We start from the raw sequence: 23,122 nt of genomic DNA on the forward strand, positions 1-23,122 counted from the left end.
GTGCCCTACACTTTTGTAAATAATTCAAGATAGGTAAGGAGTCTTAACTTAAAAAGAACAAACCAAATCAAAACTACACGACAATCTCTCCTTGACAATATTCTTGCCATCTTGCTTTAATTTTTCTATAGCACTACATCAATTAATCCTAAAACTTCACTGTAGCTCTGCCATCTACACAGAAAGCTGGTGGTGTGTGAGATGTGTCAAAGAATCAGAAGTGTGCAAAGAGGCCACACTTGGTCACTTCAAAATCATCATCATTGTCTCATGCTGTTCCACTGTGCTCAGTACCTGGTGTTGTGCTGTGTCCTGCAGCCATGTCCCTTCACATGTATGTTCATAGCACCATTCAGTGAGGGTAACTGCTGTAAAAAACATATAGAGAAAATGGAATATTTTCTGCATAATTCAGGAATTTGGAAAAAGTTGCTTTGTTTTTTTCTTTATTAATTAGAAGTAGACAAAAAAAATCTACTTATCTTTAATTAGGTTAGTCCAGGGTAAATGTTTTCCTTCCTTCTGAGAATAATATTATCTATATTCCCTAGAAGCAGGCTGGTTGTGGCTTCTTGCTCTGTTCTGCACTTTGGTAGCCTCACAGTTCTGGGTGCCACAAGATCAGAAAGACACTGAGCTGTTGGAGAGTGTCCAGAGGAGGGCAACAAGGATGGCAAAGGGCCTTGAGGGGAAGCTGTGTGAGGAGTGGCTGAGGTCACTGGGTCTGTTCAGCCTGGAGCAGAGGAGACTGAGGGGAGACCTCAGTGCAGTCATAACTTCCTGGGGAGGGGAAGAGAGGGGCAGGCACTGATCTCTTCTCTGTGCTGACAGTGACAGGACCTGAGGGAATGGCCTGAGGTTGTGTCAGGGCAAATTTAGGTTTGATATTAGGAAAAGGTCCTTCACCCAGAGGGTGGCTGGGCACTGGAACAGCTCCCCAGGGAAGTGGTCACAGCACCAAGCCTGTGACAGACACAGTTCAAGAAGCTTTTATATAATGTTCTCAGGCACAGGGTGTGACTCTTCCAAGTCAGTATACTCTGTGATTCTGTGACTCGAGTCAGCCAGGCCTTGTGTCTAAAATGCTTTGTATCTGTCTAGTCATCTGGTTAAGTTAACAACCTCGTGATTTGTAAGGCAAAACCTGCAGAGACTGTGCTTCCATTTCTCAGTCCAATAAAGTGAAGGAACAGAAGGCTTGCAGCCTAAAGCTTAATTAAACAAGTAGATATTCAGCTAATGTATTGGAGAGAGGAATTGTTGTGTGTAAATGATTATAAGAGAGTTCCCTGTTAGAAAAACAAACCAGAAAACTTAGAGGAAAAAATCTTAAAGAAAAATAGCTGTCAAATTTTTCTGAAAGCCACTGGTTACATGTCAGTCAGAGGATCTTGCTGCTCATGGCAACAGCCTTCACTGACACAAGATTAGAAGCTGCTTTTTCAACTGTCATCCAGGAGTGTACAGGTAATTGATTTTTAGGTTCAACTGCCAAACGAAAAATAACAATAATAATAAAAAATTACTTGGATTTGATAGCAGGTATGGCTTCCTCCTCATCCGTATGGAAAACCAAAATTATTTTATGTGAATAAAATATCACATTTTGGTTATTTTTTTCATAGCAGTGAAAAAGCAAATTGATAGATTCTCCTTATAGGTATCTTAATTGGTTTCCGTTCTATTATGGCAAAGATAGGTGGGTTTAAGCATTTCATACTGGTTTTGAATATTTCATAATATTAATTAGTTATACTTCTTCACATAAAGGGTCAAATTTTAAAAGCTGTGTGTGGCTATGTACTGTATCATTCTCAAAAGAGACAGCTTGAGCATCTGATTACTTCTGATTACATGTTCATAAGATTCATACGGGGAAAGACTGTGATGTAAAAACTGCCTTTGATATTTGAATCCTCATTTTCCCTTAAAATAATCAAGTAATTGAACCCTCTAAAGTAACAAAACACAAGTGAACATGTACAACTCCCTTTCATCTCCTTGTAGGTAGGTCCAAATAATATCTTGTGACAGCAGTGTGAAATCAAAGGTGTCGTTTGTCTTCAGGATGTATTGAGAAGCCTTTTGGAACCAGCAGGGCATTAGACCCTCACTCTCTCCAGACTGGCACCCAGACTCATGAATCCCTGTGGCTGAAGGTGCCATTCCACTTGCTGACACTTCAGTTCATTAACCCAGTCTTTCCAGTTGCTGGCACTGCAGACCCCCATATTCACACGAGAACACAGATACAAGAATCCCTCACCCAGAAAAACAGAGGAAAAAAAAGGAATCTGATAGAAAATAAGACAGATTGTGGCAATCAGGAGTAGGGTGTTGACAGAGAACTGTACAGAGCACTGTTAACCTTAGATTGCTCCCCTTTATTCCTTTATCCCCCTCTATTTTCCCACAATTTCCCTTTCTAAATCACCTAGATCCATCCTTTTCCCTGCTTTCAACTCCTCTCATAAACATCCCTTGAATCCTATGTGATCCCCGAATATCTGCATTCTGTATGACACACAAGTGACCCCACCATGCTGTTTATGTGTGTGCAGACCAGATATATTTATCACATAAACTACTGCTGTTATCTTGGCTCATTTTTTCAGTCAGTTCCTATGTTTAAGGGGGTTATGATGCCTCAAGGGCCATGTGCATCTCTCTACCATCAAAGTCTGGAGGTCTTCTTGCTCAGTAGGACTTAGCTATATTTCAAGAAAACTATCTCTGGGACTGTGTTGCCTGAGTTTTTGCTTTCCCTGAGACTCTGGTCTAGGAAAGACTGATATCAAGAGGTGACTGAGTTTACTGGCTGTGGAATAATAGATTAATTAAATATTTTTCCAACACCAAACTGAAATTTTGTTCACTTCTGAGCATATTGGAAATACTTGTCCTAAGTCTGATTTGTTGTTATTGTTAATTTTTAAACTCAGCTGTGTTATTCAGTTCTTAGTTCTTGTGACTTCTGGTTTCTATCAGTTGCAAATGCAAGAGAGCCCTTAGATAAATTTCCTCTGTTCTGACAGATCCATCTTCTAACAGCTTTGCTCTACATCTTAGTGTGACAGAAACTACATTAAACTTATTTAATAGTAAAAAGGTTCTGGTACAGAGTTCTGATGAAAAGTAGATTCTCAGACATTGTGCTGTTGCTGGAAGAATTTTTATTTTACCCTCTAATGGGACATCAGGCGCTCTGTGGTGTTGACTAAAGTTATAGCCATTGGAAACCTGTTCTCTGCATCACACTGGGTCTCCATAAAACAATGCTTGTGGGGCTGAGCTTCCCTAGTTAGTTCTGTTTCCAGCAATACTGGAGACAAAAATGAATTTATTTTTAGGGCTACCAAAGTCACCATGCTTTAGGGTAATGGGAGCTGCCATGGAGTGAATCTGTCTGTTGACCTTTCCCTTTCCAGCAGAATTCTGTGACTGTTGTTGGCTCTTGCTGTCACCAAGCAGGTGACAAAAAACCAAGACATTAGTTCAGCAATAACCTGGCCCAGGGTAAGGAGTTTTTCTAGTCTTTTTGGAAAACCTAACTTTCCAGTTGTTATGCTCTTGGAAGTAGCTGTAGATGTTCCTTCTCTGTCACAGCAGCTAACCTCTCTGTGCTCTGGCTGTGCTCCCAGCCTGGGTGGTTGTGGCTGCAGCCTCTGAGTTGCACACAGAGATGAGGTAATTTTCTGCTCCTGTGCCATCTGCACACATGTATCTGCAAGGAACAAAGACTAGCAAATAGCAAAAAATCAGAAGACCAGGAAAGAGAGGGGGAAAAAAAAGCAGCAAATGTTAATCACTGGGATGGTGGTAAAGCAGTGCTTAAAAATGTTTTTGGATGTGATAGGTTGATTTTTCTCTCAGGTTTGTTTGGTCAGATTTGGAGGTAATGATTTTCATAACTTTCTAGGTAACTTCAGTACATGCCTTGCAATCTAAAGGAGAAAGGTCTTTTATCTTCCTGTGTACCTCAGCTGTGAGACTGCTTTCATAGTAGTTAGCTTACCTTTGTCTAAATGAGCCATGTGTGATAGTGCTGAGAGCTCTGTTCTTTTCCCTTGCCACATGGCAGTGTTCACACCTCAGCTGTTCCCTGCCTATACATATTCAGCAGGAAGTTGCAAGAGCGTGGATTTTTTATTAATATAAAAAACCTGTTTTTACTGTCCCTGTGTAAATTTGTACCTTTTTTAAATAGCTGCAATTTGTTTTTTTATGTAATCACAGAAATCCAAGGGTAGGAGACTTCAGAAAAATAGAAACCATTGTGAGCATCTCAGTCAAATTCCTAATGATTTTTAGAAACATAAGGTGAAAGAGAGGCAGATTTTTACTAAGTGGACATATTTCAGATTTGACATAGATGAGGGCAAGACTTGCATGTAATGTGTAAACATCTCCCCTAGTGATGGGGGTATTATTTAGGACACACCTGCAATTTTGGATGCACATGTTCACTTTTGTAAGTCCAGTAAGTTTCTGTTTGGTACAATGGCTATAATGCTTTTTGTGATAGGCTCAGTCACAGATTGTCACCTTTCTGAATAAAAGACAGGTTCTCTGAGGCTTTGGAAGATCTCATCTCCTTGCAGAGAAACTTCAGTAAGTTCCCAAGGTTTTCTACCCAACTTGCATGGGCTTCTCTTATACCTTCCCCCTCTTTGCTGCCTTTTTTTTTCAGGATTATTTCTGCTCATCAACTAACATGAATTCATGTTGGCTGCTTCTCAGTGCTTATCAAAATGGCTTTGTTCTGTAGAAGCAGCACAGAGGAAGGAGTCCAGTGCCTTTCCCTCTGCAGAAAAATCTTGTGTAAACATTTCCTTTATGTTCTATAGCAAATGGAGCTGTTAACTATGATATTAAAAGAGGCATAACTGATCATCTCCACAGAAGCTGAAAACTGTTTCTGAGAACAGTTTCACAAAGCAGAGCTGAGGGCTAATGTGTGTAGTGCCACGGGAGCCCCTGTTGCTAACAGGTATTTTTCAGCAGAGCCTGTCAGCAGAAGATGAGGCTCTTGTCTGTCTGCTTTTAGTGTACCTGGAAAGCAGAGCTCCAGGCAGCGTGGTGTGGATGTGCAAGGGTACAGGTGCTTCACAATGTGAAGCTTGGTGTGGTGTGTGCAGGATGAAGGGAGGGGAAAAACCTGCTGTCTGTGTGTATCCCCTTCTTTCCTCCTGAATCTGCCCTCTTCCATCCATGCATCTCCTGTAGTCATAAATACCTTTTCCTTTAATGTCCTGTGAAAACACAGGCCTGGGGAGGGCTGGATGTTGTTTGCTCAGAGGATTTTTTTTTTTTTTTTTTTTAAATAAGGAGAAAGATTAGGAATGTAGAGCATCTGGGTCGGGGTAGATGTAGGAGCCACAGACAGTGGTCATGGACATGTGTACCACAGGGCCATTGTGGCTTCTGTTCCCCCTCCACCTCAAGCAGTGGCAAGGCTTGTCCTTCATCTCAATGCTTGAGCAGACAAGGCCCCAAGCAGGCTGTGTTGCCCCCTGTGGCATGGCTCCCTAGATAACCTTTGAAGTTCCTTGATGTCTTAGCAGGCAGGCTGCTGGAGGCCTCCATATAAACTGAGAGTATTTCAGCTGTCCTAATAGGGATTTTCCATTACATGCATTGGATTTAATGCATTGCCCTCCCTTTACTTCATCAAATGCTTTCTCCTCTACTTTAGCTGGGGGCATTGTGTTGTTCATAGAAGTACAAACCCTAAGAGCAGTCCTGTGACATGCAGATTTGAGAGTCTGGTATTTGCTGTTTCTTCTGTGGGCAAAGAGGGAAGTATTATTGAAATCCAAAAGTCTGTTCAGCTTCTGATGCAGTGGCCCTGACTTGGCCTTCACCTGTGACTTGTTGCTCTACAGGGCTGAAAAGTAAAGTGGTGTCACCTGCACAAGAGGGAAATGGAAGCACTTGAATGACCCATACAAATGTGTCTGCTCTTGGTCTAAGGCTCTGCAGCGTGGAAAATTCTTGGGGTTTTTTTTGACAGAGGTGGTTTTAAAAAACCTGGGCACGACATAAAGTTTATTAACAGGGGAGATCTCTGAAAATGCCATTCTTGTGGGGTTTGCCATTGTTCCAGCCCTGGAATCACATACCTAGTCTTGTGTCTATCTTGTAAAAAAGATTGTATCTTTTTTACAAGAAATTTAAAGGAGTTGGATATTCAGTTTGCAATTTTATTTTTGTTATCTCACCCAATTCTCTTATTTCAACTTCTTACACTACCTTTAAAACTATATTTTAGGCTCTTGTGCCTCTCCTTTGGCACCCAGGGCTAGATTTGCAAGTTAAAACTTTCCCTGACCTTTGGTCACCAACACTGGGCAACTACCTAGCTATAGTGGACTACCTCAATCTTCTAATTTCAAGTTTCTAATTCATCCAATATGAGGAAAAAGTATGCTTCCTAGTGTTGGGGTCAACTCGGTAGAATGATACCACATCACTTGAAATTACTTACCATACCTGGTGGTGAATGGTGTGACTTCAGAGCAGCTCTACCAGGTTTTTTGTTTTACTGGTAAGCATGCTCCTAAATGTTCTGGGGATGAGTTCTCCCACTCTACCCAACAGCAATAAGGAAAAATGAAAGTCAGGAGAGAGTCAACTAAGTTACTGTGCCAGCCTGAAAGCCCAGCACATTAAATGTGAAAATCCATTAATTCAGATTATATCTTTCTTTCAGACCCAGGAAAACATAGTCATAGCAACATAAATAAGTGGATGGACATTGGATCACATAATTTTTAGGGAATCTCCAACTGTGGAGGATTTTGTGAATGTGTGATTAATACCTCCAGTTACCATCTCTAATTGAACAGGCACAGGAAGGGCCCCGATAAACCCCCTGCACTGCTGTGGGGAGGGATGGAGAACCGACGGGACTGAACCAAATTGCATTTTGTCTTTTGTAAGCATACCAGGTTGTTGAAGCCTAGAAGAAAAATATGAGTGATTATTGAAATTCTGTTCCTGTAATCTGCTGAGTGCTGATGTCTGAGAAGACAGAGGCTGTTTAGCAAATACGCCTTCGCATTGTCATTAGTGTTAAGTAATGGGACTTTAATATATTTGGTTATTTAGCTCATAATAGTCTACCAGCTTGATATCAAGTACTCAGCATGAAGTCCTCTGCCTTAGTCCTACCTACTCCTCTTCATTTCTTAACAAATAGAAGCCTTCAACATTGTAAATACAGTATTCATTGCAGGATAGAAGCTGCTTGCACTCTGTCTTTTCAACCACTGATTTATTGGGCATGAGAACAGTTTGAAGACCCATTTGCAGATAAAAAATGCAAGTTTTAGAAGAAAACTGCATTTTTTCCACTCAAAAAAGTGCTTTTTATCCACTTTTCCATTTGAAAATGGGATTTAAATTGTAGTTTTCCTCTATTGCATAAGGCAGACTCTTCCACCTCTACCCCATACTCACACACGCACACCAGTTTTTAAATCTGGAACCAATGTGTCCATTAGGAAAAAAAATCTTTTGAAGACCTCCAACTGAAGAGATATTTGGTTTTTTGTAAAGTTTTATCTCTGTGCAATGGGGAAATAATTTTTCAAGCATCTGTCTGTGACTTGCTTGTATTTGTAAAGCAGAGGCAAGGCTAGAATTAGAAATCGCATCTGCTGAACCTCAACTCTGCATTTCTAATGCAGCCAGTGCTTCTCTCAAGGTGGGTACTTTTAAAATGATGGCACAATCACTAAAATCTGAGATGTTACAAAAAAGAAAAACACATTATTTTTGAAAAAACCTTGATAGAACATTGGGGCAGATGGCAGTGGGAGAGAGATGAAAAGCAGTCCCTTGTGCAAATAAAATATGTTCTATTCAGTTCACTTTGGCTGTGGAGCACATTGCACTGAATTTTATAGCGCAGTGTTATCACATAAAAAGTATGTGACTCGATGTCTGTGTTGCTGCAGCTGTCTGCACTTAAAAAAGGCAACAACCTTTGTACCCTCAACCACCCACAGGAGCAGGAAGCCCTGGAAGGGCCATTATTAGCAGGTAGGTTTGGAGCTGGGGCACTCAGTCCATTGGAGCTCTTGTGGTCAGCTCTACAACTTGCTTGTGAGCTGCAGGTCTCCTTCAGTGCTCCCTAGCTCCTAGTTCTTTGTGCAACCAATTTAGACAGACCTGTCAGTTCAGAGAAAAGATTTTAAAACCTGCTACCACACATTGCCAGGGGCAAATTTCAGACTGGATATTTAATTCATGGCTTTCTAAAAACAAATGGAAACAAAATGGGATCTAAATGTTTTCATACAAATGTTTGCTGCTGTATAACTTCAGTGTAAAAGTCAGATGAGACCACACAGATGAGCACAAAAACGAACAAGAAAGAGCCACAATCATGGAATCATAGAACCACAGAATGGTTTGGATTGGAAGGGACCTTGAAGATAGCTAGTTCCAACCCCCTGCCATGGGCAGGGACACCTTCCAGGTGGACAAACCCCTGAAAGAGTGTGCAGGAGGCAGGTGTAAAAAACTCAATGACAAGATCTTCCCTGGCATACTGGACATCATGGCTAGAGATGAGCTCGTGGAAAGTATGGAGTTACTTGGTTTTGTTACACGTAAGACAGAATGTTTTCCCACTGGTGGCAAGAGTGTGATTATCTCCCAGGCACTAAAGGAGTGGGGCTCTGCCTCTCTCTTGAGATTGATACTGGGGGGAATGATGGGGCAACACACAACACACTGCCAATCGCTCTTCAGGGTATCTCCTACTGCACAAAGAGCAGAATACTTGAGTCATGCTTCAAAACCTCACCTGCCCTGAGGCTAGCAGAAGTTTTTGATCTCTCTTCCCATTTTGAAGTTGTTCATTACCAGAGTGAAATGAAAAAAGTCAGTGGTTCACAAAAAAAATAGGTGATTGCTTTACTTTTAGGCAATTTGAGGCAAGTTCTTAAAAGACAAACCCTGGGAGGCAAGGTGGAAGAAAATAGTTTCTACTGTGGAGGAGGCTTATTAAAAATAGGGAACATATAAAGAAAATTCACTCTCTAAATATCAGCTGTGCATGTCCAAATTGATTTCATGAATCTATCACCTTTTCTCACCTTTCTTTCCCCTCTGATGAGGTCACTTCTAATAAGTTTCCTGCTGTGATCCCAACACTTGGTGAAAAATCTATGGGAAATCCATTCAAGTAGCTGTAGTTTGACATAAAGGCCTTCTATTAATGAAGTGACACCAGAAACATAGCTTTCATCTCCTGCAGGGTCGCTGCTATAAGGAAGTAGTTATGCTAAAGTCATTCTTTTGTTCAGAAACATGGTCTTGACTGAGGTGCCAGACCCCTGGGAAATTACATTTCTGTGGAGCTCGAACATAATGAGCAACAAGAAAATCCTAGGCGCTCAAAAGCCAGGTTGGTATATTCCTGCTGCACCAACACCCCCAGGTCAGCAGCATTCAGGCAGCATCCAGTGTGCTCACCTCTGCTGAGATAATTGCTAACCTTGCAGCTCATTCCATGGTGTGGGGAGCTGACCCTGTCTGGACATCAGGTGCTTACCAAAGTCTTACTTTGTGGTGGCTCCTCTCCTCACTGGGACAGGTGAGAGAAAATATAAGGAAAGGTCTGTGGCTTGGGATAAGCACAGGAGGGATCAACTCACCAATAGCTGTCACAGAGGGAAAATTTATTAACAATCACATTAGAGTAAGATGATGAGAAATAAAAACTAAATCTTAAAACATCTACCCCCCTCACCCCTCCCTTCTTCCCAGGCTCATCTTCACTCACTTTTGCCATGTATATTAAATTCCTTGCTGCTGCCATTGGCTAAGAGATCAAATTGGAGTGCTGCCTGCATCCCAGTTCCCCACCTAAAAAATATGTATCTCACCACTCAGCTTACACCAGCAGCACGATGTGTCTCAGTGACTTTACACTTGCAGAAATCATGTAGCAGCACACTGATGTCAAAGCTGAAGCACTGGTGCCACCCACATTCCTCTGCTGTGTTTCACCCCAGCTCCCCGCTATTCCAGTCCTAAGGGCTGAATCACAACCCCAGGCAGCATCTCTGACACTGTCAAACCTCAGCTGAAAGCAAGAGGAGATGGCTCCTCATTGAAATTTATCTGCAGTGCCAATTGCCACATGGTATAGTGGTTGCCATTTATGGATGAGGAAAGCTTTCACTGTTTGGTGGGCATTCTTGAGCTTTATTGAAAATAAGTTGAAATTTGCTAAATACATTAAAAAAACAACGTTTGTCCCAAAGTCCTGGAGACCACCAGAAGTTGTCTGTCAACTTTAGACCATGAGGAAGACACCATACCTGCTTGTTAATGGAATGCCTAAGGGGATGAGTGGGAGATGGCTTCTGTAAAAGAGCATCTATGGGTGTAGGCATGTCCTTGCTCTGACCAAGCACGACCATTCCTATGCTTTTTATTGTTCCTAACCATGTGAAACTTGTATTAAGAGGGGCCTGCCTAGCTAAAGAAAAGTCCCTGCCAATCTGCTTTCAGAGGTTATGCTTTTACAAGGTCAACAATTTCTTCTTGCTACGCTTGTTAGAGGGCGTGTGCAAATGTGAATCAAGTTACAGGATCATTTCTAACAAGAAAAGGCTAGCAAAACTTAACCACTTTTTCTCCTACAAACTTCAAAATGTGAAAAGGGCTCTGTTAACGTTATCTATCTATAAGACACATGTTATCTGTCCTGATTTGTCATGTTTTTGTTTCTTGCTCCCACTATTATTTTTTCCTAACTAAAAAAAAAAAAGTAATAATGCTTAAAGGGACAGAAAGGGAGGAGAAAAAAGAGTTCTAATTTCCTATCCTTACTCATGGTCTTTCATGGTGTTATACTTGCCCTTTTGTTTTGTGTGGCCATCCTGGCCACTCAGTTTTACCCAGGCAGGAAGTGGTATTCAATTCAAGTGAATTTTGTGTACTGCATTCAGGTGGGCTTCAAGTTGTTAAAGCCTGTGTAGCAAGCAATAGAAACATTTGCATTTTGTGCTTGGAGCAGTTTAACAGGAGACACAAAAAAGATGACTCAGTACTGCTGATATTCATCTTCATTGTATTGATCTCACATTTTAATGATAGAGGAAACATGTCCACTGGGTCCTAGTTCATTTCCAGCTAATCCTAATGGGAAAGGTTGGAGAGAAAAATGATTTTTAAATACTTAATCTCTTTAGCAATTAGGTGATTTGGGCTTTTAAATAGTATAAAAGGCTGTAATTTACAATTTAAATAGTGTAGTTTGTGGTTGCCCTGAGTCAGGAAAATGAGTTCCGTGAAAGATTTAATAGAAGTTGTCAGATGATGGGAAACTTAGTAACTGTATGATTAAAGTGCTCCAAAGTTTGCATTTTGGCAACTTTATTGTACAAACACCACTAACTGCAGAATCAGGCTGGAGATGGATCATGAAAACACTTGTAGAGCTGGAATGCTGTGCCAAAAAACATGTGCAATTAGGGAAAGGAAAAAAAAAGCTGTCTGATTTCTTGCCATTATTTAATGATAGAGAAGCAAGCAACTGGGCAAGAAATAGGAGAATACTCTTCCTGCAGGACTTTATTCAGAATATTCTGTTATCTCCAACCCTAAACAGAGAAGTTTTGGGCTCATCCTAGAAGTCTGAGGAGAACAATTGTTTGCCTTCCTCCTTATTTTCTGTCTCCACTTTCAGGAGCTCAATGGTCTCTCCAGATTGGGAGATTCCAATTGGCTCTGCAGTCCCAGTGATGGGAAGAAAAAGAGCAACACTCCTCTGTATCTGTGTCAACAGAGGAATGGGTACTCCACAGGCACACAGATTGATAGTGCTGGGTGGGAGCTGCCCTGTGGCATACAGGATAAATGCAGAGAACAAAGGCATGGTTTCTTTCAGGGCAGCTGATTTCTCAATAGAAAACATGACGATGCTGTCGCTACTGCGTATTTGGTAACGCAGTTTTTGATGAACTGCTGAAAACTCCACACACTTTCATGTTCTGTCTAAAATGTTTGGTGACAAAAATTATATATAAGGTAAAGAGATGTATTTTGGCTTCTTTTCCCCTCCCCTTCTTGCTTACTGAGGAGGTAGTTTTCCACAAAAGTAGAAGTTTTGCTTTGTGGTCCCAGATGTTCCTACAAGCAATGGTGAAGTGAGGAGGCTAAGGTCCTGGAGGAGAGTAAATCAAATTCAGGGTGCTGGGAGCTGTGTGAAGCAGTGCTTTGCAAGGATCTGAGTGACCTGACATTGTTATTGTGGCAAGACAGATGAGCTTGGAAATGTGAGCTCAGAAGGGATATATCAGCTGAAGATCAGCTCTGCTGAGGCTCAACAGCGTGGAATGAGGTCTGCCTGTGATTTGGAGACATGACTGTTTAGTTTGCTACTCTGCCTGCTTTTGTAACAAAGCCAAGATGCAAGTACTTTTACAACAATTTATGTTGTGATATGTGAATGAAAGACTTAAATAAGTTTTGAAACATAGTTAAATGAGGCTACAGTTTTTTTCTTTAAATGGGAGGGGGTTTGTACTGATTAAGAAGGCTAGCCAGTGTGAATCTGTTTGCTGTGCAGCCACTTTCCCATGGCATTTGGAAGTTTTCTGCACCAAGGAACTGTGTGGCATATGAGGAAATGATGCATCCTTCCAGTCCTGTGGAATCTGAAGAGGCATGTGGTATTTCCATGTGCTCCAGCTGAAAGAGGGAGCAATGACTCTGCTGTGTCTCAGGCAGGCCTGGTGGAACAGGATTAACATGACTGGTGTGTATTTGGCTCAGCAAAAGGGAGTGCAACTTCTTCAGGCAGCAAGGTAAAACAAATAATTTCAATTGAGAAACTGTTCAATAAAAATGAAACAGCTTTTTTTCCTGAACTCTTTTATTCTGGGGGAAAAAAGCGCTAATTCTTTCTTGTAAGCACTTCTATTTTCTCTTACACAGAAGAAAAAAAAGATTGAATTACTAGAATTTCCCATTCAATAGAAACGTTGATTTCTGCCTGCCCTCCTTCCCTTGCCACACAAGGCAGAAGATTATTCTTGAAACTGGTAATAAAGGACCAGAAATGGACCACTCAGTTACAGAGAAGAGTGAAACAATTGTGTCAATATTGCCATTTAAACATGGATGGTGTCAAAGAGAAGGTTTTTTTCAGCGGTCTTCTCCTGCAGTTCTTGGTTAGTCACTAATGCTGAAATGTATTCCTGCCTCTGCTTGCTGTGCTGGGCATGTCTGAAAACTTCCAGCTTTTCATATATGCAGTTAAAAGTGAACTAAACCTAGCTGAAATGCTGCTTAGAGTCATGGGTGCTGAGAGCTTTTCAGAAGCCTGGACTAAAATGGTCCAAAAAACTCAGTCTTAACTTGGGAAAGCAGTTATCTGTGGAGGGAATAAATAGAGGTAAGATAATAGTGAACAGAATGAGTCATGCATGGCAAAAAGCAATTCACTGCATTAATGCTTCCTTTGTCAATGGATGTGTTTTACAGGGCTGGGAGCAGGGCTGAGATCTGGAGAAGGCCAGAAATGTACTTCTTAGATCTAGAGCTGTTCCCTCTGCATATTGGAAAAGAGGAAGGATAGTGTGGATAAGAACGTGATGGATGTGGATATCTTTTAAAAATTAATTCAGGAAAAGGCAGAAGGGAATTTGGCCCTGATCTGAAGTGGGTTGGACACAGGGTGGGGAGTATAGCCAGAGGAAAGAACGATGCTTCTCCAAGTCCAAGGGTGCCCCATAGAGATCTGGTAGAGACTCAGCCTCTCTGGTGCTGAGTTTGATAGCCATGAATATTGTGCTGGCCTAGGAAATGAGGTTTGTACATTTTTTTGGGAGACTTGTCAGCTCCTTTACTGTCATGGCCCATCTTCAGTGCCTGGGCATCCTAGCTCATTGACTGAGAACAAGGCAGAGAGATGGAGACTGCAACCAAGGTTTACTTGTTGTCTGCAGTGATGTATTGACTTCCTTATAGGATATTTCAGTGTTTTTTCCTCCCTAGTGCAAATATGAACTCTGAAAGTTCTATGAATAGACACCTCTTTTTATCTTAGCATTTGTGCAGGCAGTTTCTCTGTAGATAAATCAGAGTCTTCTGTTGCTCAGATATCTTAAAGTGTAATATCTTAACACTGCAAGGTAATAACATTCTCCTGCTATAATTTCTCTAGCCCATTAGTTTGAAGAGTGATTTACACTTGGAGGAACTAGGAGAGTTGTCCAGTGCATTCAGGATGCTGTGGCTAAAGTAGTATATCTGTAATGCAGCTCTCTGTGGTGGTTTCTCATAAGCTCTGAATGAGGTAGAGGTCAAACCTGGAGAGGTTCAGGACTTGCTTTGAGATCCTACTTTCTATTGGTGATACTCCTGCTTAAAAATACTGAACAAAAACAATAACTGTTTTAAGTAATCTTGCATAAATAAATGACAGAATGTGCAACAGCAGTGGCAGTATTGCAGGTGTACCAGATATACTCAAGTGGTTATTTAGTCCAGACACCCATTCTGAGCAGGGCTAGCAGCACGTTCAGACCAGGTTGCTCAGGACTTTTTCCAGTGCATGAGCAGATTCCAGCTCTGAGCAAGCTGCTTCAGTGCTCTATTGTATCTCAAATTAAATCAGAAAATAGCCAAAAGGCAAAATCAGTTTCTTGTTTGCCAATTTTGTTGTTTTGTGGTTATGTATTTGTTTATTTATGTAAACCAGCCCCTCTCCCTAATTTTTTGTATGTTTTTGTCACTTGAAGGGTTTCAAATCCCCTTATCGATCCTATTTTATTCACATTTTTTTTAAACTGAGCAGCAGTGGAGGGGGGAAAAAACCATAGGGAGGAAATTTCAGTTTCTTTCTTTTAAGTCCTTTTCTATCTGTGCAGAGGATAGAGCAGGACTGGAGATCACCTGCTGTTTGTGACATAATCCTTTGGGATTTGAAGATGTGAGAGTAGAGTCTATTTCTGATCTTTGTTGCTTTCAACAGCAAAGGCAGCTCTTGGAACTGAAGGACTGAGGCTCAATCCTTGATTGTATTGAAAAAGATACAGTGTACTGTCTCATATCAAACCTATTCCTAGCAGAAACTACAGCCCAGCCAGGTTGCTGCTGAGGGTGTAGGCAAGTGTGTCTCCAGGAAACAATTGTGTTGTGGTAGAGTGTATGGTAGCAAAAAATGGACTTCTGAATTGCTAGGGTCCTTCCTTTGAACCAAAATGTTACTGCCTTGACCACCACAGACCTGTGCTCAGCCATACCCACCTTCCACTGAATGAGCATTTAAAACCTGGCTGTGTATGGGACAGCATTTTTGCTGCTGCTGGAGTGAGGTGTCAGGAGGGAAGGTCATTGGAAGGAATTTAGCCAGGCTCCCAGAGCTGAGCTGCCATAGACTATGCTAACAAAAATAAGGAAGCAATCAAAACCAAGCAGTTGCATGCCAGCTTCTTGCACAGAAGGAGATGCAATGGTGGGCAAACCAGTGTTTGCCAAGTGGGATAAAAGACGCTGACTGGCAGAGAGAAATGTTACTTGGTGGCTTGAGGGACAAGCAAGCAGAATAAATCCAAACCCCTGCCTGTTCATCAGAACAAGACAACATTTAAAAATAATTTGGAAATTATTTTGTAGCTGGAATTTTCCAATGATAGGTCTCTTTAAACTTAGTGGTAATGCCTGCAATTTTTTCCAGACAACCAGAACAACTTTGCCTTTAGCTCTGCTCTTTCTGCAAGATCTGTGTGAAGCATGGTGATGATAGGCAGACTGTTAATTTCAATCATCAGCCCAAGTGTGGCAGCAGTAATCAAAAAGGGATGCTTAGGTTAAGGAGGCTAACAAAGCAGTAAGAGCAAATATTGGCAAATATTAGCAAATATTTGTTAGTACCACTGCTGTCATACAGTGCAATGTGAGTTCCAGCAGGAAGTTTCAAATCCCAAAGGATTACATCAGAGAAAGTTTAGAGCTGTGCTGGAACAAATCATAAAACTGTAATGGAAATTTTGGGTCCCCAGCTGTTCAGGGAACAGCTTGAACCTTCTGATAAGCTGAATTAAAGTGGGATTGGGGTGCCTGACAGATTCCTTGAAAAATCCCATCCTAAGAAGTTGCTTTCTGCTTTGCATCAATTCTGCAGGTAGTCTTGGGTGTGTTCTTCCTCTGCTCTCATGAGTAGGAGCTTTGTCACATGCTCTGAATATGTCTCTGCTTTCATTCTGCCAGCTTTGTCAGGTTTGCTTTATATTTTGCAAATGCTGAATTGATTCATTTGGCAGATTTATGGATTTGCCTCACACCAGTTATGATTTAATACGGAAAACAAAGAAGTGGATTTCAAGTACCACATGTTCAAGTATCTTTGCCAGTAAAAGAGTATATGGAGGGACAGAGCAAATCTCAACTCATATCCATTTTTTATTGTCTATCTGCTTAATCAGTGGAGGCCAAAAGTTTTTTGGATTCATCCCAAAGAGACCATCAAAGTTCACAGACTTGACTTAGTATAGTATTGATTTATTTTACTGGATTCAGAGATAGTCCTGGAAACTATAGTCAGATCCTATCATGTATTTAGCACCCAATATTGGATAACTCCTTTATACATCATTGCTACATTAAAAAACATTCTTAAGAAAATGAGTTTGCCAGAAATATTCTAAAGAGTTATAGGGATGTTATTTCACTTTTACAGTAGAAAAATTCAGAATTAAGTTCCAATTTTTCACTTTTGGTGTGAAAATAGTGAGGTGTTGTGCATTTCTCTCCTCTGTCCCCTATACAATTGTGGATGTACAAGAAAAGAGAAGGCTTGTTCAGGATTTGGAAAAGATCCCTGTAGTGGAGCCGACTGGTTTCACAACAGCTTTCAGAGTTTCAAAAAAAGTTTGAGAATTTGTGCTTGTTTTGGAAACTAGAAACTTCTGAATGTTTTCATGATACTACATAGCATCAATAGCTGTGCCTTCAACTTACAGGTCTTTCTAATAAGAAGAGAAAAGGTGACCCTAGATCTGAGAGGTCTTTCTTTGTCAAAACTAAAAACAATTGTGGAGGCATCTGGAATATGATGTGTATTTTGAAATGAGTTCCTGGAAAAATATTTGTCTTAGCAAGAAGTATTCCAACCAGCTCTGCATTATATCTAAGAGCAGATCTAGAAATCATTTCAGGAAAGATGTGATGTGTATATCTTGCCCAGGTGTTGGTATACTAACAGAAACCATGCAGATAATAAAATACACAAATTTGCTCTTGCAAATAACATTTCTGAGATGCATCTGCAATCCTAATTTCATATGTTGGTTGAAAAGGATGATGACTTTGGAATATTTACATAGTGAGCTATGCTAATTGTCTCTCCTCAGATGTTGTAAGGTCAAATTTGGAGGTTGCAACTTAGACACTAACATCAAAATGCAGAACACCTAATATTTCATTACTGGGAGCTTCCTTGGTTCATCTAAACTAGGGTAAAATAACTACTTTAATTTGCTAGTGCAGTAAGCCTGTTTGGCACTGGCATAAACTACAGTGTCAATGTGAAACAGTAAAGTGAGGATTAGAGATCTCTATTTCTACATGGAAAGTATACATTGTAGCAAAAAATACTATGGTTGAGTGTGGGGGTGACAGTAAGAGATTGTTCTCACACCAGGTTTTAATTAGGGGACCATCAAGCCTGAGAAACTCCACTGAATTTTTCAGATTTGCTGTGTTTCAGCAGAATTTCATTAGCCATGGCTTGTATCTGTAACATCTAATCCTGCTGTAGTTACACCTGCAGTGCTAAAGGGGCTAACATGTAGGGGATATTTACAGTACATATAAACATTTAAAAGTCCTTTGAATGAAGAGGTGAAATGGAAGTTCTCACTTGCTACTATAGGTTCCTGTCTGAAGAGGTTATGAAATGTTTTCTTCTCCTTCTCCAAATCCCTTCCTGTAGCTTTTCCTTTTGATTTTGGAAAACTTGTTGCTCTTCTGAACCTACCATCTGTAGGGTGAAATTGTCCTGTTTTTGCAAAAAAGGAATGCAAATTGTTGGGAGTGCTTGAGAACTCATTGCTTGTAGACAAAAGAGTGCGGCTTTCTTTGGCCTCTGATGTTTGGACTCCTTATGGATTATGTGAACCTAAAGTATCTGCTGACACCCAACAAGGGATTGCTCAGAGAAAAGCTCCAAGGGATCTCCCTGAAATTGAAAGGAGGGATGCAGCATTTACATGGTTATCAGGGAAACATCTGCTGCATACAGCAATAACAAATTTTTGACACCTCCACTGGCCTCAGTTTTAAGTGCCACACTGCAGGGGCAAAAATGCCTGGAGATAATTTGCTCTTTTGCTTAAATTTTCCACTTTTTTTCCACTTTTCCCATTTCTCTGCACTGAATGCCATGGGGACCCAGTTTGTCAGCTGGCTCCTTCCAGAACATAGGATATGAGATGCTTCAATCTTAGTCTTTGCTCTGGCATGGTTACTGAAGAGCATTGGATCCAATGCATGTGACCCTGCTGTTGCTGTTTTCTTCTCCTTCTGGCTTCATCTAAAAGCCCTGAACGTGTCACCAAGTCCCGCCCCAGCTCCTGCACCTTTTTTGCTCATCAGGCATCCAGCAAAGAAGGCTACTGTAATGTTTTTCTCCTGTAGAACAGACACAGGGCTCTAGAAAACAGTCATCAGGCACAGAGCCTGGGGAGAAAGCTGTGAGAGGGAATTCTGACTAGCAAGGCTGCTGCAGAGCAAGGACTACTCAGAAAAAGATGGTCTGGGCAGAGAATAATGAGGAAGAGGTGAATCTGGGTGTGTGGTGAGTGGCTGTTGTAGAAAAAGGATAACAGGGAAGAGATGTGCCGAACAAGTAGATAAAATTGTCTGAGACACCTCCTCTTCACTGGATGGGAAATGTGGTTATGACAAAGAACCTGTAAGGGACCCAACTAATACAATGCAGAAATGTGGATAAAAGCACTTAATTGTCCCCAAGTGCCTTCTTGAATCAAGGTCCCGCTGCTGCTAAAGCGTAAGACAACTGGATTTATCACTATTTACTATTAATCACTTTCTCTTTACTATTAATCTATCTCTATTTAGTCTCTATTTACTAAATCTATTTATTGTTTGTCTGCCACCTTTCCCTCGCTCAAAGAAATGTATAAAGAATAAGCCTAGACTTAAGCAGAACCACGGAGATATTATTTGAGATAGTCACAATCCAAGTCATTAGTTTCTTGTGCAGCTTTGTGGTTGAAGGCCTCTCCTAAAACCATCTTATGAATCTGTTCACCTTCCCAGAATTTCTGTTTTGCTTGCACAGTACAGTAAATTAGTTTGTTAAACGAAGTAGTCATAAATAGAAGCGAAATTAAAACTGATCTGGGATGATATTCTCCGTGGGCCTGGTCTCCTGAGGCAGTGTGCAGTGGAGAATCCTGCCATGTTTCAGATGCACTGCGGCAGCTTCATGCTTCGCATGACAAAGACCTGCTGTCAGCCACAGCTCCAGCCTGCTGCATGCCAGGTTAATGGAGCTGATCAGGGTGCGGGGGAGAAGAAAGAGTGGGTGGGTGGATGGGTTGCCTAACAACGAAAGGTAAGGCACAAGGAGAAGCTTTCTTTGTTTGTTTGTTTGTTTGGAGAGATTCTCATCATTGATGACCAATCTCCGTTTCCTTAAAATCAGGGATAAAACTTCCAGGACTGCCTGCCCTTCTGAGTTTTAGTATGCAGCCCACCTGCACACAGCCCTTTCTTCTGCAGGAGCTGGCTATACAGTCTGTCTTGATTAGATGCTGTAGCTTTGGTATTCTTTCAAATTCTTCTGATACCCATCTTGTCAAATCTGTCAATTCTTTCTTAAAATACTGACAAAACATGAAAGACAAGGTAATGTGCTAGCCTGGTATTTAAAGCTTTCTTTGTTTTGATTTGCTATTACATCTTATTTTTCTCCCTATGAGGGACACAAAAGAGAAAGAATAGATACCAGATCAACAATCAAATTACAATGCTTGCTTTTCAGCAGTCCATGCTGTCATGATTCACTGTAATCAACTGCCAGTGCTCCCAGTGCAGGAAAGGAATTGAGATAACTTGATAAAGCACCTCTGCTGTATTCAGGCTTCATCTGGCCCAAGCTTTTGCTTTGTTAATACTTCAGGTTGCACTAGGAAGTAAAAGAGATCATTTGGGGATGAATTCTCATGGCTCCGGTTTTGTCATAGTACTGTAGTGGGTAAAAATGTGTAATCTTTTTTAGTACAGTTGTTGAGAGGCTTCAAGTTAAGGATTTGTTATTTTTCACTCTCTTGGGAATAATGTATAATTTATCTGACTTTGGGAGAGCATAATCAGCAAAGGAATAATATTAAAGTGCAGAAGTATGGTCTTCCATGTTATTGTTGATTGTGTGAATTTGTAGAGGAGCCTTGGGTGAGGTCAAACCATGCACTCAGTGTTTTTCCAACCATATGTTGTGGTGGTGGAAGTGAAATACAGATGTAAAGACTGGCTGAGAAAGCTGCAGTGGCTGTGGGTGGCTGAGTGGCCAGGACTGGTTATATATTTGTACATGAAATATGCCTTCTTGGGCCTGAACACTTGCACAGGGGGAAACAGCAGCAAAACAGTGATAGGACAGTGAAACACCAGTGAAATTGTGATAGGACTTGGTCCCAGCAGTTGTGTTAATATAAGGATCCAGTCTTGATGAATCTGTATAAATTCCTTTGTTTCTGGACTCTTTAGGTGGCTGAGAGTTTGTGTTACCTCTTTTTGATTGTGTGTTTTATGGAGAGGGAAGTGAAGGGCCTTACCTGGCTTCTCTTCACCTGAATTACCTGGCTTGTCTTCACCTGAATGGCGCGGCTGCATCCAAAACTTCCTTTCTTTTTTGTCATCCCTCCTAAAGTGTGGGTGTATGCAGGGATGAACTAACAGTGAAAAGCTTGTGGTGGCTTGCTCTGTGGCTGGGAAGTGGAAGAGGTTTTACAGCTGGGATGACATTTCTGTGCTTGTGTGAAAGAAGCAGCGTAGCTTTAAGAGCCCATGAGCCCCGATTAAGTGTCTTATTTTTTATATACATCATAAATAAAACTTCAAAGCTTTGAGAGTGAGGAAGGGGGATGAGAGCACATTCTCCCATTCACGAGAAGTGTTTTTGCCTGCCAGAACCATTTACTAAATCTGCTAAACAGCTTTGTTAAGGTGTTTATCCCACCAAGACAGTTCATAGCTGTGGGCATTCAGGGATATAGAAACGAATTCAGGCTATGCCAAGCATACAGGACCATGTTTCTGAGCCTGACACAATATAGTGGCTCATCTGCATAATCCCTCCATCCTGCTTGAGATGGAGAATGGAAAAGCAGTAGATACTGTATGTCAACCCTGACAGCTTTATTATAACTAGAGAGTCTGTTCTTCTGGTCTTGCTACTTTCTTCTTGCCAGCATCCAGTCTGTAGTGAGAGGGCTGCATTGCCCCCTTTGGGGAGTTGGGAAAACCTGGAAGCGTGGCAAGGATGCAGAGATTTCACTTTATACTCTCCCTCACTGTATCTGAAGATGCTGCAGACTGTAACTTTGCAGATATATTGAAGAGAACATGTGTGGCTGTGTGGGCTGGCCTGTGTAAGGTAGAGTGCACAGTGGGTGAGCAGAGGAAGGCAGGGGCAGGTTTCCAAACCTGCCAGCTTGTATTTAGGCATGCCCATAAAGTGGCTAGATTTTTCAATAGGCTGCTGCTCTCAGCAGGAATTGCTGGGTGCTGAGGCCTTCTGAAAATTTGGCTTCTTGACAGTACAATGCATCACTTAATTGAAAAGATTTCTTTCTGCACCCTGTGAATAATCCATTCTGTTTGAGTGTAAATAATATCTCTAATATTTCCTTTTTGGCTTTTTTGGAGCATCATGGGTTTTTTTCCCCCAAAAAAGCAAAGAGAGACTCTCTCTATTTATTGAATTTGTGTCGATAATTTTCAATTAATAATTTATTCAAGGAATCAAATCTGTTTCTGCTTACAAAAATCTCCCCTCTTCATTTACTTACTCAAATGCATGTGACAAAATTTTTTACTGGCTTTCTCTTCAACCCCTCACATCCCCCATGCATCCCTTCTCATGGGCTTGGGACAAGTTCAGTTTGGGACCTTGTTGCTCAAACATGTTGAGTAGTGTGGCAGCAGCTTCTTGGACAGGTAATCATGTGCAGCTGTCATGCAGGTATTTAAAATGGTGTTGGTTCTAAAAAGCATTTGGGGCAATATGAATCAATTGTTCATGCTTTCCAGAAAGTACCAGGTGACAAACCTTATAAGAGTGCTCCTCTGTTGTGCAATCATGTTGTGTCCACTGGGCAGAATTTTTATACAATCCCACTGAGAGTTGCTCAGTACCTGAATGCAGTCAGTAGATCCAGCAGATGGCTCATTTGTTTTGGAAGCATTTGTCTTGGTGCTGTAGTTGCACATCCAAATCAAGGCTTGCAGGTACCCATATCCACACTATTCCCTGCTTGCTGCATCCCCAGTTTCTTAGGTGTGCTGTGTGGTTCTTCTATGTAGACTGTAAAGGTTTCTCAGCAGGGGCTCCCCCTTACCTTGTAAATCTGCAGGAGGCAGAGCAATGAGATGGAGTGACTTCTGTGTCCTTCTTGATGGCCTGACAGCAGATGCAGTCCTGTGGACTTCAGGTGCAGGATCAGTGTTTCCAACAGTCTTTCTAACTCCTTTAATTCCACTGAGCTACTTAGGGAATAAGGTGCAAGACGTCTAGGAGCAGAATTACTCGAAAGGTTGAAGTGAGATACTTTGTAGAGATAATCCACACCTCCTACTGTAGCTGGCAAAAGGAACATCTCCATCAGAGGCTGACACGAAACTGGCAGACTCACTGAATGTTCTGGGGCACCCTCCAGCAGCCTGATCAGTTGAATAATTTTGGCGCCTAACTTAAGAGCATAAAATGAGATGGTGTGAGCATGTGTGTTCAATGTAGTCTCAAGAAGAGTGATTGGAAGTCCATACCAAATTTCTTTCCCAGTCAGTATATTCCTGTTGTATGAAGGCTTTTAAGAGCCAATTGAGTTATGGCTGGAAAAAGACT

Source organism: Molothrus ater, chromosome 4 (assembly GCF_012460135.2).
Source record: "Molothrus ater isolate BHLD 08-10-18 breed brown headed cowbird chromosome 4, BPBGC_Mater_1.1, whole genome shotgun sequence".
Classification (NCBI taxonomy): domain Eukaryota; kingdom Metazoa; phylum Chordata; class Aves; order Passeriformes; family Icteridae; genus Molothrus; species Molothrus ater.